Genomic DNA, 16,882 nt, shown 5'->3' with positions numbered 1-16,882 from the left:
GTCTGTATCGGTGGTCTGGGGTTGCTTTCCTCACCCCTGAAGGCTGATGGCAATAGGAAGATGAAGCAGGAAATGAGGGCCAGGCTGGTTGGTGATCAGTTGCAGTTTATTCCTATCTCATCTCTCTCTGCCTCCTTCCAGTCTCTCCCACTCCAGTATTCTTCCTCCTCCTGCCCACTCTTACAGCCTTAGTTATATCCCAAAATAATGAGGAGTTGGGGTAGCAGTTTCACATAGGTGTGGTTATAGGATCAACAGATGTAAAGTTGTTTCCTCGTGGAAACTTCTACTAGGACAAATTCTTATCCAGTAAGGTGATCCACTTAAGGCCAAGATACCATCTACGGGTGCATTTCTCCTTTACTTAGTCCAATAACCATTTAAACATTCATCATAATTCTTCTTCTTAATAATATTAGTCATTTGTACGGATGGTTTTAGATTCATTAAGCTTATAGGGTAGCCATCCTGAGGACTTCTCATTATAGATTCCCAAACTGCAGTCCTCAAGCAAGATTATTCCTTCCTAACCTCACCAGGGTCATTATGTAGTTGTTTCTTTCTTTTTGAATCATGACAAAATTTGTCCATGACCATGCTCATAACTTATAGATAAGTATTATGGCACTTGGCCTGCCCTGTGTTGATGCCAGGGTAGCTTACAGTTTGCCTTGAGTCCATCCAGTATCTTCATCAGCACCCTGCTCTTGGGGTACTAGAAAATAAGGGCAACTGAGGCTAAGTCAAATCAATATGATAGATGCCCAGGAATAAATGTTATTCGGACTCAATGTACTTCCAAGTTATAAAGAATAGCGTTAACTGACTTTCAATGTCCTTGGAAAAAGGACAGTGCTGTAAAGTAAACTATGTAAGAACATAAAAGAAAGAAAAAAATATCTTACTTACAAATATGAAATTCAGAGTCCTTAGGAGAATCTGCCCTTACAGGTCATAATAGGGTCTGATTTTGGGATATTGATGATTCACAGATAGGGGAAGCAGAACAGAAAGGAGAGGTAAAAGATAAACACAGATGAATAGGAGTGTCTGGGGAGCACTGTGATAGGTGTAACCCAATAAACCTAGGCTCCTTGCAGCAGAGGAGAAAGAATAACCTAATGTTATCCTACAGTCTATATTAATAAAATGTCTCATTTCTAACTGGTTTTAGAATGAATGCACCATCATGAAATTGGGAAGAAAGTAAAACACTCTGTGGAAGTTTTGGTAAAGCTCAAAAAAAAGAAGGAATATACTAATGAGTTCATGAGGCTTGGATAACCTTTTTTTTTAAATACTAGCCTCCAGAGGTCCTTGTTTCACAAACTACAGAGTTTGTTGATCAACATCATCTCCTCCTTCTTACATCCTCCCTGCAGCTGAGTTCCTTGCAGACAGTGACAAGTCATAAGGTGCTAGCTCATCTCAGAACCTTTCACATTTTTTTATCTAAGCAAGGAATCTTTCCAGCTTAACTTTTCTCTCACACTCTAGTTCCAAAGAGGTACAGCAACATCTCTGATCAGGGGCAAATTATTCAGTAAGAACCACAGGGCTTTTCACTGCACCACCATGCCACTGTTTGTCATCTCAAACTGGGAATCCTATTTGTCCTGATGAGTAAAATTTTAGACTGGTGTAGAGTTCTTCAGCTTCTAGCTAGAAACACTCAGAGCAAAGTCTTTACTGCTTTCATGATATAACATTGGTTTTGCAGGAGCTGTGGGAGCCCAGTCAGTGACCCAGCCAGATCCTCAAGCCTCGGTCTCTGAAGGAGAATCTCTGGAGCTGAGCTGCAAATGTTCATACTTAGGTTCAACTCCTTACCTCTTCTGGTATGTCCAGTATCCCAGGCAAGGACTCCAACTTCTCCTTAGGTACTTCTCAGGGGATCCCTTGGTTCAAGGCATCAAAGGTTTTGAGGCTGAAATTAAGAAGGGGGAATCTTCCTTCAACTTGAAAAAACGTGTTGCTCACTGGAGTGACTCAGCCAAGTACTTCTGTGCCATCAGTGATACATTGTTTGAGACTCCAGGGGGAGCTGAGCACAAAGCACTCATGGTAGTATATATATATATATTTATGGTGCATATTATGATGGAAAATGAGACAAAAAAGAGGAGCACTTTTGTATAATCAAGCAATTCCATGTCTTTCGTCTTGGTTTCTGTTCATGGTCATTGCTTTTGATTGTTTTTTTTGTTTTCAGTTTTATTTCTAAAATGAAATTTTATTTTTTATTAATTTATTCTGGAAGGTTGCATGATTCTAAGAATTTCTGAACTTCTAGAGTTTTTTATTTTTTAGGATATAAATATTTTTAGTAATCTTAGTATCCTTTGAGTTTCTGTTCTATATCATGACATTTTCTCTTTTGTTTCTTACTTTATTTGTCGGAATTTTCCCCTCTCTTTTTTTAATCATGCTATCTTTCAAAGAAGCCAGAATACAGAAGCTCTGAAAAATAAAATAGTAAAGGGAACAATAAATGGCCAAAGGCAACAGTACATGGAAAGTTGTTCCAGAACTGAGTTTCCCTGGGGTTTGGATTTTGGAGACTTAGGCACTTTAGTGGAATCAAGAGGACATTCTGGTGAGGAGTGGTGTTGGAATGATGTATGCTTGAAAAAAGTTTGCACAATTGTAACTTATAGTATCTCCAAAACACAAAAAAATTAATCGTAGCACTGTGGCACTATTGTCCCATTGTTCATTGATTTCTCGAGCGGACACCAGTAAGGTCTCCATTGTGAGACTTGTTGTTACCGTTTTTGGCATATACACTATGCCATGGGGAGCTTGCCAGGCTCTGCCTTGTGGTCAGGATACTATCGGTAGCTTGACGGGCTCTCTTAGAGGGATGGAGGAATTTAACCCAGGTTGGCTGTGTGCAAGGTAAACACCCTACCTGCTGTGCTATCGCTCCAGTTCACAAAATAAATCATTTAGCATCTGCCTACAGGGCAACCTTGGATGGTGATGGGAATATTAGAAATAATTATGGTGGAGTGGCTGGAGTGATGGGATTGGTGTTGAAATATTGAATGTAAACAATTATTGTGACCAACTTTATGGAAATAAAATTTAAATATTAAAAAAATTTCTGTGCTCTTAGCCAATAGAACAGAAACAAGAATGATCCCCAAACAAAAATCAACAATGACAATAAATAAATAAATAAATAAATAAATAAATAAATAAATAAAATGATGAGTAGAACAAAATGATACCCAAAAAGCTAAAAGAAAGTACTTTCCTGCCACTCATCTGACAGAGTTATTACCCATGATGTGTAAAGCACTGTAAAGCTCAACAAACAAACAAACAAACAAAAATTTAGTCAAAAAGTGGAGAGAAGAGATGAACACTTTCTCAAGGAAGATGTACAAATGATCAATACATATATGAAAAATGTCTGCATAACTTATTATCAGGAAAATGCAAATCAAAACAACAAATATTGCCTCACACCAGTGAGACTAATACACATTAAAAGAAACATAAACAACCAGTGTTGGTGGGGATGTGGGAGAAAAGGAACCCTCAACCTCCATTGGTGGGAATGTTAACTGTCTAACCTCTTTAGGTTAGAGAGTTTAGGTTTCTAAAGAGGTCTAACCTCTTTTGAAAACAATGTGGAGCGATAGCACAGCGGGTGGGGCGTTTGCCTTGCACGCGGCCCACCCGGGTTCGATCTCCGGCATCCCATATGGTCCCCCAAGCACCGCCAGGAGTAATTCCTGAGTGCAAAGCCAGGAGTAACCCCTGAGCATCGCTGGGTGTGACCCAAAAAGCAAAAAAAAAAAAAAAAAAAAGAAAACAATGTGGACACATCTACAGAAGAACTGAACTTCCATAGGATCTTGAAATTACTTTTGGCCTCTACTGCAAGAACTATTTTGAAAAGACATACATGCTCCTATGTTTATTGCAACACTATTTACAGTGTCTAAGATCTGGAAACAACCTGTGTCCCCAAGAACTGATGACTGGATTAAGAAACTGTTGTATACAGAATACTAATTAGTATACAGAATACTTATACTTTTAATATGATTACTTCCAGTAGTACCAATTAGTAAACAGAATACTAATACTTGTTATACTCAACAATAAGGAAAAGAGATATGCAGTTTGTCACTGAAGGGGTCCTTTGCTGAGTAAGTCAGTCAGAAGGAAAGGGACAGTCACAGAATGATCTTTCTCACAGATAGGATATAAAGAAACATAGTAAGGGAATGACATATGTCAATGGTGACAGAACTTGAGATTTGGTTTACAGTAGTGATCTTGATCTTGATAGCAGAGTCTCCTGTCCCTGATCCTTGCTGTCTTTACCTGGGCCCATTGAAGGAGTGCAGGTTGAGTTTCCCTCCCCGCCCCAAACAGAGCCCCGGCAGCCGAAGACCTCCAGAACACAGCCACAATCATGCTCAAGGCCACTCTCCACACGCTTAGAAGAGTCTCACGCATGAAGGAACCAGCAGAGGTCTCAGGTGTGCGGGACCAGGGACCGAGATCTCCAAGCCTGCTCAGATTAGTACTGGGCCTCCTCCACCCAGATCTCCCCATCTTCCAGTAGCTAGGCAGTCACACAAACAAACTGCCCCTGGTGCTGTGCAATCCCATTAACAGCCAAGATCCAGTGTTAAAAACAGCTCTCAGAAGGGTGCATTCTTGGCTGAGAGACCTCTTATTGTCTAGTTCATCCTCTCAGAGAACCTGGCAAGCCACTTAGAGTATATTGCCTGCACAGCAGAGCCTTGCAAGGTCCCTGTGGCATATTCCATATGCCAAAAACAGTAACAATGTTGGGTCTCATTTCCTTAACCTAAAAGAGTCTTCAATGCTGCACTGTTGGGAAGGACGAGTAAAGAGAAGATGCTAAAATCTCAGGCCTAGGATAAATGGAGATGTTACTGGCACCAGTTTGAGCAAGCAGATGAACAATGGGATGACAGTGATACACTAATACAGTGATCTTGATATCAATGGACCCCAAAGGTGGCTCACAAGAGTTGGGAGGAGAAAATAAATCACACTGTCCTGAAAGGCCTCTGCCACCCAGGAACCAGGGTTACTGGGTTTTTGTCTTGCTCCCAGATAAGAATTTCAGGAGTTGACAAGCAGTGATGTTCACAGATTTTATTTAGAGGGTTTTTGAAGGGAAGGAGGAAAAGGAAAGTGGGAGAGAATGGAGAGTAAGAGAGACAGAGCAATGTGCTCAAGAGAGAACATGAGCTTCTTCAAGGGCAGAGAGAGCCCCTACACATACCCCAGCATTAAATAGGAAAGCATGAAAGTACACCTCTTAAGAGGGTAGATGCGGGCGACACATTTGCTCAGGAACTGCATGTGCCTGGTCACATGGGTGCAAGTAGCACACAGGCTCAGGCAGCATATGCGCACCCTCCCTTTGCTAAAGGTGTCTTTTATAGGCTCTTCTCGGGTTGACTTGATCTGGAAGTTCTGGAGTCTTCTCAGGGATGGATCACATTTTAATATGATAAAGGGAGTGGTTGGAGGATTTTTGAGGAGAGGAACTTCATTGGAAGGGGTCCAACCTCCTCAGGGTCTGCTGAAGGTCCTATCAAGTCTGTTTTTTGAATCCACAGGGTGGATCAATTTTAGCATTTTCCTCCCCGAAGTTCTGTTGACCTAAATTTTATTGCCAAGGGCCTTTCCCTGTCTACCTGCCTACATTAATCTTACAAGGTGGGGTACGGTGGGTTGGGAGAATGATGGATAGGAGATTCTGAGACAATGGTGGAGGACATCAGAAACTCTTGTGTGAAGGGTGAGAGGGTGTTGTCAGAACATTTTATTTATGAAACCCTAAGAGTAGTGTAATTCACAACACTTCAAGTGGACAAACAAAAATGCCAAATTGTTTTCTCAGTGAAGTAACTTCGTAGTCTTCTGTGTATTCTCAAAATAAATAAGAAGCTAGGTGGTCTCTCGTTGCCTATGTTTGGTGGTCTGGGGCTACTTCTCTTATCCCCGAAGGCTGATGGAAATAGACAGATGAAACAGGAAATGAGGGCCAGGCTAATTGTTGATCAGCTGCAGTTTATTCCAATCTCATCTCTCTCTTCCTCGTTCCAGTCTCTACCACTCCAGTATTCTTCCTCCTCCAATATTCCTCCTCTTCCTGCACACTCTTAGAGCATAGTTATATCCCAAAATCATGAGGGGTTGTAGTTACAATTACAAATAGGTGTGGTTATACGATCAACAGATATAAATTCCTTCCCTCAGGGAAGCTTCTACTAGGACAAACTCTCATCCAGCAACATGATCCGCCTAAGGACGAAATACCACCTAGGGGTGCATTTCTCCTTTCCTCAGTCCAATAATCATTTAAACATTCATCATAATTCTACTTCTTAATAATATTAGCCATTTGGTATGAACACAGTAAGAGATACATTAAGCTTATAAGGTATCTGTCCTGATTATATCTCATTACAAATCCCGAACTGCAGTCACATCCAGGTGAGCCCTTCCTACCCCCAGCAGGGCCCATATACAGTTGTTTGTCTTTGAATCATGACAGAATTTGTCCACTCCATGCTCTTAACTTTAAAGTATTATAGCACTTGGCCAGCCCTGTTTCGATGCCAGGGTAGCTTACAATTTGCCTCTGGTTTGTCCAGTCCCTGCATCAGTACCCTGCTGCTGGGGTACTAGGAAGTAAGGGCAATTGAGACTAAGTCAAGTCAATATGATAGATGCCCAGGAATAAGTGTTATTCAGAGTCAACTAACTCCCAAGTTACAAAGAATAACATTAACTGTTTTCCTGTGTCTACACAAAAAGACACTGCTCTAAAGTAAACTATGCAAAGGACATAAGACAAATAGAAAAGTAATATTTTACTTACAAATACAAAATTCAGAGTCCTTAGAAGAATCTGCCCTTACAAGTCATAATAGGGTCTGATTTTGGGATACTGATGATTCACAGATAGGGGAAGCAGAGCACAGAGGAGAGGATAAAAATAAACACAGATGAATAGGAGTGCCTCGGGAGCACTGTGATGGGTGTAACCCAATAAACCTTAAGCTCCCTGTGGCAGAGGAGAAAGAACAAACCAATGTTATCCTATAGTCTATGCTAATAAAATGTCTCTTTTCTTAGAGATTTTAGAATGAGTGCACCATCACAGAATTGGGAAAAAAGAAGCACACTTTGTGGAAGATTTGGTAGACCTTGGAAAAGAGAAGGAATATGTGAATGGGGCTTGGAGAACCTTTGGTTTTATATTGTCCTCCAGATGGCGACATTGCACAAACTACAGAGTTTGTTGATGAGCATCATCTGCTCAGTCTAACATCCCCCTGCAGCTGAGTTCTTTGCAGACAGGGGACAAGTCAGAAGGTGCCAGACTCATCTTAGAACCTCTCACATTTTTATTCTAAGCAAGGAGGTTTTCCAGCTTAACTTTTCTCACACTCTAGTTCCAAAGAGGTGCAGCAACATCTCTGATCAGGGGAAATTATTCAGGGAAGAACCACAGGGCTTTTCACTGCACTGCCATGCCGCTGTTTCTCATCTCAAACCTGGGGATCCTATTTGTGCTGAGTGAGTAAAATTTTAGACTGATCTAGAGTTCTTCAGCTTCTAGCTAGAAACACTCAGAGCAAAGTCTTTGCTGCTTTCATGATATAACATTGGTTTTGCAGGAGCTGTTGGAGCCCAGTCAGTGACCCAGCCAGATCCTCAAGCCTCGGTCTCTGAAGGAGAATCTCTGGAGCTAAGCTGCAAGTACTCGGGTTCAGCTTTTTACTTCTATTGGTACGTCCAGTATCCCGGGCAAGGACTCCAACTTCTCCTTAAGTACTTCTCAGGGGATCCCTTGGTTAAAGGCATCAATGATTTTGAGGCTGAATTAAAGAAGACAGAAACTTCCTTCAACTTGAAAAAACGCATTGCTCACTTGAGTGACTCAGCCAAGTACTTCTGTGCCATCAGTGACACAGTGCTTGAGACTGCAGGGGGAGCTGAGCACAAACCACTCATGGTAGTGGAGTTTTCAGAGAGCCAAGCTCTCTTCCTGCGGTATTTTCAAAGCAGGGTTGTTTCATTTATTTATTTATTTATTTATTTATTTATTTATTTATTTATTTATTTATTTATGGTGTATATTATGATATAAAATGAGACAAAGAAAGAGGAGCAATTTTGTATAATCAAGCAATTTCATGTCTGATGTCTTGGTATGTGTTTCATGGTCATTGCATTTGATTGGTCTGTTTATTTGCTTTCAGTTTTATTTCTAAAATGAAATTTTATTTCTTCCTAATTTATTCTGGAATGTTGCATGTTTCTAAGAATTTGTAAACTTCTAGATTTTCCATTTTTTAGCATATAAATATTTTTGTAATCTTATGATGCTTTCGGTTTCTGTTCTATATCATAACATATCCTCTTTTCTTTCATATTTTATTTGTCACAAATTTCCCTTTTTTTTTTCTTTCATCATGCTATCTTTCAAACAAGCCAGAATACAGAAGCTCTGAAAAATAGAATAGTAAAGGGAATAATAAATGGCCCGGGGCAACTGTAAATGGAAAGTTGCTCCTCAGAACTGAGTTTCACTGGGGGTTTGGATGTTGGAAACTTTGGGACTTTTGTGGAGACAAGAGAACATTCTGGTGGTGGGAGTGGTGGTGGAATGATCTATGCTTGAAACTTTGATTGCACAATTGTAAATTACAGTATCTCCAAAATATAAAAAAATTAATTGTAGCATGTAGCACTGTCGTCCCATTGTTCATCGATTGCTCAAGCGAACACCAGTAACGTCTCCATTGTGAGACTTGTTGTTACTGTTTTTGGCATATTGGTTACACCAGGGGAGTTTGACATGCTCTACCTGTGGGCAGGATACTCTTGGTAGCTTGCTGGGCTCTCCAGGAGAGACGGAGGAATCAAACCCATTGTTGTCTGTGTGCAAAGTAAATGCCCTATCCGCTGTGCTATCGCTCCAGACAATAAAATAAATCATTTAGATGTACCTAGGGGGCAATCTTGGATGGTGGTGGAATAATTCAAAATAATTATGGTGGGAAGGTGCAATGATCGTAGGATTGGTGTTGAAATATTGAATGTAAACAATTTTTCTGACCAACTTTATGGAAATAAAATTTAAGTGTTAAAAAAATGGTTCTGTGCCCTTAGCCAATAGAACAGAAACAAGAATGAATAAAAGGGACTACATCAGATTAAGAATCTTCACCAACAAAAAAAATTAAAAACAAACAAGCAAAATAATGACTTGGTGCCAGAGAGACAGTACAGCATGTAGGGTACTTGCCTTGCTTGCGACTCACCCACGTTTGATCCCCAGCATTCCATGTGGTCCCATGGGCACTGATAGAAGTAGTTTTGAGCACAGCTGTTGTGACCCTCAAACAAAACGAACAATGCCAATAAATAAATAAGATGATGAGTAGAACAAAAAGATACCGAACAAGCTAGGAGAAAGTATTTAGCTGCCACTCATCTGGCCAAGTGTTACTATCCAAGATATGCAAAGCACTGTAAAGCTCAACAAACAAATAAACACGCAAACATTTAATCAAAAAGTGAGAAGTGATGAACAGATACTTCCTCAAGGAAGATATACAAATGGCTGATATTTATATGAAAAATGCTCTGCATAACTTATTATCAGGGGAATGCAAATCAAAACAACAAATATTGCCTCACACCAGTGAGACTGATAAACAAAAAGAAACAAAAACAACCAATGTTGCTGGGGATGTGGGGGAAAAGAAACCCTCAACTTCCATTGGTGGGAATGTTACCTGGTCTAACCTCTCTAGAAAACAATGTAGACAACGTCTCCAGACGAACTGAACTTCCATAGGATATTGAAATTACTTTTGGTCTCTACCCCAAGGGCCCAAACCACTATTTTGAAAAGACATACATGCTGTTATGTTTATTTCACCACTATTTACAGTGTCCAAGATCTGGAAACAACCTGTGACCCCAAGAACTGATGAATGGATTAAGAAACTGTTGTATACAGAATACTAATAGTTTTTTAAAAATTTATTTATTTTTAATTAGTGAATCACCGTGAGGGTACAGTTACAGATTTATACATTTTTGTGCTCATGTTTCACTCATACAAATTTCGAGAACCATCCCTTCACCAGTGCCCATTCTCCACCACCAGTAAACCCAGCATCCCTCCTACCCTCCCCAATCCCATATCCCCCCACCTCACCCTGCCACTGTGGCAGGGTATTCCCTTATGTTCTCTCTCTCTAATTAGCTGTTGTGGTTTGCAATAAAGGTGTTGAGTGGCCACTGTGTTCAGTCTCTAGTCCACATTCAGCCTGCATCACCCTTCCCCTGCATGGCCTCCGACCGCATTATACTTGGTGATCCCTTCTCTGAGTTGCTCTCTCCCCAGAATGTGAGGCCAGCCTCCAAACCATGGAATCAACCTCCTGGTACTTATTTCTACCATTCTTGGGTGTTAGTCTCCTACTCTGTTATTCTTTAATCCACAGATGAGTGCAATCTTTCTATGTCTGTCTCTCTCTTTCTGACTCACTTCACTCAGAATGATACTTTCCATGCTGATCCACTTATATGCAAAATTCATGATCTCCTTTTTTCTAACAGCTGCATAGTATTCCATTGTATAGATGTACCAAAGTTTCTTCAACCAGTCATCTGTTCTAGGGCACTCGGGTTTTTTCCAGATTCCGGCTATTTTAAACAGTGCTGCTGCGATGAACACATAAGTGCAGATGTCATTTTGAGTATATTTTTTTGCTTCTCTGGGATATATGCCCAGCAGTGTTATTGCTGGGTCAAATGGGAGCTCAATATTTAATTTTTTGAGAATCGTCCATATTGTTTTCCAGAAGGGCTGAACCAGTCGGCATTCCCACCAGCAGTGTAGAAGGGTCCCTTTCTCCCCACATCCTCTCCAACAGCGGTTGCTTTTGTTCTTTTGGATGTGTGCTAGTCTCTGTGGTGTGAGGTGATATCTCATGGTTGTTTTGATCTGCATCTCCCTGATGATTAGTGATGTAGAGCACTTTTTCATGTGCCTTTTGGCCATTTGTATCTCTTCCTTGGGAAAGTTTCTGTTCATTTCTTCGCCCCATTTTCTGATGGGGTTGGATGTTTTCTTCTTGTAGAGTTCAACCAGTGCTTTATATGCCATTGATATCAACCCCTTATCTGATGGGTATTGTATAAATATCCTTTCCCATTCTGTAGATAGTCTTTGAATTCTGGTCACTGTATCTTTTGCGGTGCAGAAGCTTTTTAGTTTAATGTAGTCCCATTTGTTGATCTCTGTTTCTACTAGATTGCTTAGTTCCGTGTCATCTTTGAAGAAACCCTTATCCTCAATATCGTGGAGGTTTTTGCCGACCTCGTCTTCAATGTACCTTATGGTTTGTGGTCTGATGTTGAGGTCTTTAATCCATTTTGATCTGGCATTTGTGCACGGTGTCAGGTCGAGGTCTAAGCCTATTCTTTTGCATGTGGTTGTCCAGTTGTGCCAGCACCATTTTTAAAGAGGCTTTCCTTGCTCCACTTCACATCTGTTGCTCCCTTATTAAAGATTAGATGATCATACATTTGGGGTTGTGTGTAGTGATATTCCACCCTGTTTCATTGGTCTGCGGCTTTGCCTTTGTTCCAGTACCATGCTGTTTTAATTGTTACTGCTTTGTAATAAAGTTTGAAGTTGGGGAGGTTGATGCCTCCCATTGTCTTTTTCCCAAGAACTGTCTTAGCTATCAGTGGGCGTTTGTTGTTCCTTATGAATTTTAGGATTGCTTGATTCGTTTCTTTGAAGAATGTCATGGGTATCCTTATAGGGATCGCATTGAATCTTATAATGCTTTGGGGAGTAATGCCATTTTGACAACATTGATTCTCCCTATCCATGAGCAGGGTATATGTTTCCATTTCCTCATGTCCTCTTTTATTTCATGGAGTAGCATTTTATAGTTTTCTTTGTAGAGGTCTTTTACTTCCTTGGTTAAGCTGATTCCTAGGTACTTGATTTTCTGGGGCACGATTGTGAATAGGATTGCTTTTTTCATGTCCCTTTCCTCTGCCTCATTGTTTGTGTATAGGAAGGCCATGGATTTTTGGGTATTGATTTTGTAGCCTGCAACTTTACTGTATTAGTCTATTGTTTCTAAGAGTTTCTTAGTAGAGGCTTTAGGCTTCTCTAGATATAGTATCACATCGTCTGCAAATAGTGAGAGTTTGATTTCTTCCTTTCCTATCTGGATGCCCTTAATCTCTTTTTCTTGTCTAATAGCTATCGCAAGTACTTCCAGTACTATATTGAAGAGAAGTGGTGTGAGTGGGCATCCTTGTCTTGTGCCTGATCTTAGAGGAAAGGCCCTTAGTTTTTCCCCATTGAGGATAATGCTTGCCATAGGCTTGTGGTAGATGGCTTCGACTATCTTGAGGAAAGGTCCTCCAAACCCCATTTTGGTGAGGGTTTTCATCATGAAAGGATGTTGGATCTTGTCAAATGCTTTCTCTGCATCTATTGATATGATCATATGGTTTTTATCTTTACTTTTGTTGATATAATGGATTATGTTGATTGATTTCCAAATGTTAAACCATCCTTGCATCCCCGGGATGAATCCCACTTGGTCATGATGTATGATCTTTTTGATGAGTTGTTGGATCCTATTTGCTAATATTTTGTTGAGAATCTTCGCATCGGTGTTCATCAGGGATATTGGTCTGTAATTTTCTTTCTTAGTGGTGTCTTTGTTTGCTTTTGGTATTAGGGAGATCTGTGCTTCATAGAAACTGTTTGGGAGAGTTCCTGTTTTTTCAATTTCCTGGAAAAGTTTGAGGAAAACTGGCAACAGGTCTTCTTTAAATGTTTGGAAGAATTCACCAGTGAAACCATCTGGGCCTGGGCTTTTGTTTTGGGGGAGATTTTTGATTACAGTTTCAATTTCCTTAACATTGATGGGTCTATTCAGGTATTCCAAGTCTTCTTTGTTCAGTCTTGGGAGATTGTAGGAATCAAGGAATTCATCCATTTCTTTTAGGTTCTCCTGTTTTGTGGCGTATGGACCTTCAAAGTAGTCTCTAATGATCTTTTGAATCTCACTGGTTTCTGTTATGATGTCCTCCTTTTCATTTCTGATTCGATTTATTAGGGTTCTCTCTCTCTTTCTTTCTTTGTGAGTCTTACTAGCGGTTTCTCAATCATATTTATTTTCTCAAAGAACCAGCTCTTTGTTTCATTGATCTTTCGGATTGTTTTTTTGGTTTCGATGTCATTAATTTCTGCTCTAATTTTTATTATTTCTTTCCTTCGGTCTGGTTTGGGTTCCTTTTTCTGGTCCTTTTCTAAGGTCTTGAGTCGTGAAGTCAAGCTATCTATGTGGGCCCTTTCTTCCTTCCTGAGGAATGCTTGGAGAGCTATATATTTTCCCCTTAACACAGCTTGAGCTGCGTCCCATAGGTTTTGGTAGCTGGTGTCTTCATTCTCATTTGTTCCTAAGTATCTTTTGATTTCTTCCTTGATTTTCTTCCTGACCCACTCATTGTTCAACATTGAATTGTTTAATTTCCAGGTGTTTGATTTGAGTCTCCGTGTCAGTGAGTGGTTAGCTTCTATCTTCAGCACATCGTAGTCTGAAAAGATGTTTGATACAATTTCTATTTTTCCGATTCTATTGAGGTATGTTTTGTGGCCCAGTACATGGTCTATTTTTGAAAATGTTCCGCGTGTACTGGAAAAGAATGTGTATTCTTTCTTTTTGGGGTGTAAAGCCCTGTATAGGTCTATTAGGCTTCTCTCTTCAATTTCTTCTTTCAGAGTCAGTGTTTCCTTGTTGGGTTTTGTTCTTGTCGATCTATCTAGGGGAAATAAAGCCGTATTGAAGTCTCCGACTATTATTGTGCTGTTAGTGATGTCCTCTTTGAAGTCTGTTAGGAGTTGCTTTAAATATGTAGCCGGTCGTTCATTAGGAACATATACGTTTAAGAGTGTGATTTCTTCCTGTTGTACATATCCCTTGATAAATAGAAAATGACCTTCGCTGTCCCTTTTAATCTTTTTCATCCTGAAATCTATGTTGTCGGATACCAGGATGGCCACTCCTGATTTTTTAAGGGAGTTGTTTTCTTGCAGGATTGTTTTCCATCCTTTGACTTTGAGTCTATGTTTACTCTTTGTTCAGGTGTGTTTCTTGCAGGCAGCAGAATGTTGGGTTTAATTTCTGGATCCATTTTGCCACTCTGTTTCTCTGATAGGTGCATTTAGGCCGTTGACATTGAGAGAGATTAAGAATACTAATACTTTTAATACAATTACTTCCAGTAGTACCAATTAGTAAACAGAGTACTAATACTTGTTATACTCAAGTATAAGGAAAAGAGATATGCAATTTGTCACTGAAAGGGTCCTGTACTGAGTAAGTCAGTCAGAAGGAAAGGGACAGACACAGAATGATCTTTTTCACAGGTGGGATATAAAGAAACAAAGTAAGGGAATAACATATTTCAATGGTAACAGAATCTGAGATTAGGTTTACAGCAGTGATCTTGATCTTTGATGGCGGAGTCTCCTGTCCCTGGTCCTGGCTGTCTGTCTTCAACAGAGCCCATCAAAGAGGGGCAGGTTGAGTTTCCCTCCTGGCTCAGAGCAGAGCCCAGGCAGCCTAAGCCTCAGAACCCAGCAACAATCATTCTCAAGGCCACTACCCACATGTTTGAACGAGCCACACGTGTGAAGTAAGTAAAGTAACCGGCAGTGGACCCAGGTGTGCGGACCTCCTCCACCCAAATCCCCCATCTTCCAGTAGCTAGGTAGTCACACCCACAAACTGGCCCTGGAGCCGTGTAATCCCATCAACAGACAAGATCCAGAGACTATTAAACAAAATTCTCAGAAGCGGGCATTCATGGCCATGTGATCTGTTATTTTCTGGTTCTCCCTCTCGGAGAACCCGCCAAGCTATGGATAGTATCCTGCCTGATACAAGATCCTGACAAGCTCCCCCTGGTGTATTTGTCATGCCAAAAACAGTAACAATGTTGCGTCTCATTCCATGACCCTGAAAGAGCCTCCAATGTGGCACTGTTGGGAGGGACAAGTAAAGAGAGGCTGCTAAAATCTCAGAACAGGGATGAATGGAGACATTACTGGCACCCGCTCAAACAAATGGTTGTTCAACAGGATGACAGTGATACAGTAATACGGTGATCTTGGTGTTGATGGACCCCACAGGTGGCTCAGAAGTGTTGGGAGGAGAAAAACAGTAGCTTTCTCCTAATCTGCTTCTGCCACCCGGGACCCATGGTTACTGGGTTCTTGTCTTGCTCACAGAAAAGAATTTCTGGAGTTGACAAGCAGTGAAGCAAACAGATTTTATTTAGAGGGTTTTTGAAGGAAAGGAGGAAAGGGAAAGTGGGAGAGAGTGGGGAGTAAGAGAGACAGAGCAACGTGCTCAAGAGAGAACATGGGCTTCTTCAAGGGCGGCGAGTGCTCTACACAAACTTTCGACAGGAAAGCATGAAAGTACATATCTCAAAATGGGAGATGCAGGTGACACATATGCTCAGGCACTGCATGTGCTTGGCCACTTGGGTGCAAGCAGCACATGGGCTCAGGAAGCATATGAGCGTCCTCTCATTGTTCAAAGTGACTTTTATAGGCTCTTCTCGGGTTGTCTTGATCCGGAAGTTTAGGAGTCTTCTCAGGGCTGGAGCACATTTTTATCTGATTAAGGGGGAGATGGGAGGATTTTTCAGTAGAGGAACTTCATGGGAAGGGGTCTAACCACTTCAGGGGCTGCTGAAGGTATTATCAGGTCTGTTTTCTGTATCCACAGGATGGATCAATCTTAGGATTTTCCTCCAAGAAGTTTTGTTGACCGAAATAATATTGCCAAGGACGTTTCCCTATCTGGCTACATCACTCTTAAAAGTTTGGGTGTGGTGGGTTGGGAGAATGACAGGGAGGAGATCCTGTGACATGGTGGAGGACATCAGAAGCTCTTGTGGTGAGGGGCAAGTGGGTGTTGTCAGAACATTGTATCATGAAACTCTAACAGTTTATAAATCATAGTGCTTCGGGTGGGCAATCAAAAATGCCCAATTAGGGCTGGAGCGATAGCACAGCGGGTGGGGCGTTTGCCTTGCACATGGCGACCCTTGTTTGAATCCCAGCATCCCTTGAGCACAGCTAGGGGTGGTTCCTGAGTGCACAGTCAGGAGTAATCCCTGTGCATCACTAGGTGTGACCCAAAAAGCAAAAAAAAAAAAAAAGCCCAATCATTTTCTTAGTGAAGTAACTCAGTAGCCTACTGTGTATTCTAAAAATAAATAAGAAGCTCAGTGCTCTCTCACTGCTTACATCAGTGCTCTGGGGTTGCTTCCCTCACCCTTCAAGGTTGATGGAAATGGGCAGATGAAGCAGGAAATGAGGGCCAGGCTGGCTGGTGATCAGTTGCAGTTTATTTCTATCTCATCTCTCTCTGCCATCTTCCAGTCTTTCCCACTCAGTATTCTTCCTCCTCCTATACTCCTCCTCCTCCTGCCCACTCTTACAGCCTTAGTTATATCCCAAAATAATGAGGGGTTGGGGCAGCAATTACACATAGGTGTGGTTATATGATCAACAGATGTAAAGTCATTTCCTCAGGGAAGCTTCTACTAGGACACATTCTCATCCAGCAAGGTGATCCCCCTAAGACCAAAATACCATCTAGGGATGCATTTCTCCTTTCCGTAGTCCAATAACCATTTAAACATTCATCATAATTCTACTTCTTAATAATATTAGTCATTTGGTATGGATGGTTTGAGATACATTAAGCTTATAGGGTAGATCTCCTGAGGACTTCTCATC

The sequence above is a fragment of the Sorex araneus genome, chromosome 3 (genome assembly GCF_027595985.1).
Source record: "Sorex araneus isolate mSorAra2 chromosome 3, mSorAra2.pri, whole genome shotgun sequence".
NCBI lineage: Eukaryota > Metazoa > Chordata > Mammalia > Eulipotyphla > Soricidae > Sorex > Sorex araneus.
Note: the sequence above shows the minus strand (reverse complement) of the source record.